Source organism: Carassius gibelio, chromosome B20, assembly GCF_023724105.1.
Source record: "Carassius gibelio isolate Cgi1373 ecotype wild population from Czech Republic chromosome B20, carGib1.2-hapl.c, whole genome shotgun sequence".
Taxonomy (NCBI): Eukaryota; Metazoa; Chordata; class Actinopteri; order Cypriniformes; family Cyprinidae; genus Carassius; species Carassius gibelio.
In genome coordinates, this window is record NC_068415.1 from 12988353 (window position 1) to 12990243 (window position 1891).

The window sequence follows — 1891 nt, forward strand, 5'->3', positions numbered from 1 at the left end:
CATATACTCTTAAAAATAAAGGTTTCAACAGGGGGTTTCCACAGTGGAAGAACTATTTATGGTTGCTTAAAGAACCATTCAGTGAACAGTTCTTAAAAGAACCATTTGTTTTCTAAGTGTGAAGAACATTAATATTCTAAAGAACCTTTTTATGGAATAAAAAAAGGTTCCAAGGATATAGATGCCAATTGATGCAAAAAAAAACCTTTATTTTTGTATTCCGCTAGTCAGGCCTACCTGAGTGGAAAGGAGGGTGTTTACAGCAAGAAGTCGAAAATTCTGTGTTGTCAAATTGAGTTTTTTTTTTAAACACTCTTTTTCATTTTTGGGGCATTTGGCATTAATTTTTATAGGAAATTGCAGTGCAGACACGAATAGTGGAATGGGATCATGACCCGGGTCAGACTCAACCCAGGTTCCTCATAAGCCTTGTTATGCATATGTGTAAAAAAAAAAAAAAGTTTGTATAGTCTGTTTTTGTGTTTGTGTATGTGCGTTTGAAAAAGAAGATAGAGAGTGATGGTTGAATTCTTGGCTCATGTCAGCACTTCATTACACAAATCAGTTGTGTGTGACAATGGGGAGACTAAATAACAGTACAATCAAATGACAACAGAAAATATTTTTCACCTTGTTAGTTTGTCTTAAGACATCAAAGGCACCTTTATTCGTGACTGAAAGGCCACAGATGTACATTGACCCCATGCAGTCCAGCCGACCTGACAGTTCAATCCTCACACTGTTTTTATGTGTCAGCACTAAACTAATTCAGAATGCTTGAAGGACACATTTGTATTTACAAACCCTATTCCAACAAAGTTGGGACACTGTACAAATTGTGAATAAAAACATAATGCAATGATGTGGAAGTTTCAAATTTCATTATTTTATTCAGAATACAACATAGATGACATATCAAATGTTTAAACTGAGAAAATGTATCATTTTAAGGGAAAAATAAGTTGATTTTAAATTTCATGGCATCAACACATTTCAAAAAAGTTGGGACAAGACCATGTTTACCACTGTGTGGCATCCCCTCTTCTTTTTAGAACAGTCTGCAAATGTCTGGGGACTGAGGAGACAAGCTGCTCAAGTTTAGGAATAGGAATGTTGTCCCATTCTTGTCTAATACAGGCTTCTAGTTGCTCAACTGTCTTAGGTCTTCTTTGTTCCATCTTCCTCTTTATGATGCGGCAAATGTTTTCTACGGATGCTATGTTTTCTTTTTGACCTATAGAGTTTTAGCTGGCAGCGGCGAATGTCACGGTGGATTGTGTTCACCGACAATGTTTTCTGGAAGTATTCCTGAGCACATGTTGTGATGATTTCCATTACAGTAGCATTACTGTATGTGATGCAGTGTCATATTCCAGTATGGATTTCCAGCCTTGACCCTTACGCACAGACATTGTTCCAGATTCTCCGAATCTTTGGATGATATTATGCACTGTAGATCATGATAACTTCAAACTCTTCGCAATTTTTCTCTAAGAAACTCCTTTCTGATATTGCTCCACTATTTTTAACCACAACAGTGGGGGAATTGGTTATCCTCTGCCCATCTTGACTTCTGAGAGACATGTTCCCAATTGACCTAATAAGTTACAAATTGGTCCTCCAGCTGTTCTTTATATGTACATTTAACTTTTCCGGCCTCTTATTTCTACCTGTCCTGAATTTAAAGGGGGGGTGAAATGCTCGTTTTCACTCAATATCCTGTTAATCTTGAGTACCTATAGAGTAGTACTGCATCCTTCATAACTCCAAAAAGTCTTTAGTTTTATTATATTCATAAGAGAAAGAGAGTCTGTACCGATTTTTCCCGGAAAAATACGACAGACTGGAGGCGTGACGTGTGGGCGGAGCTAAAGAATCATTTTGTTAGTAA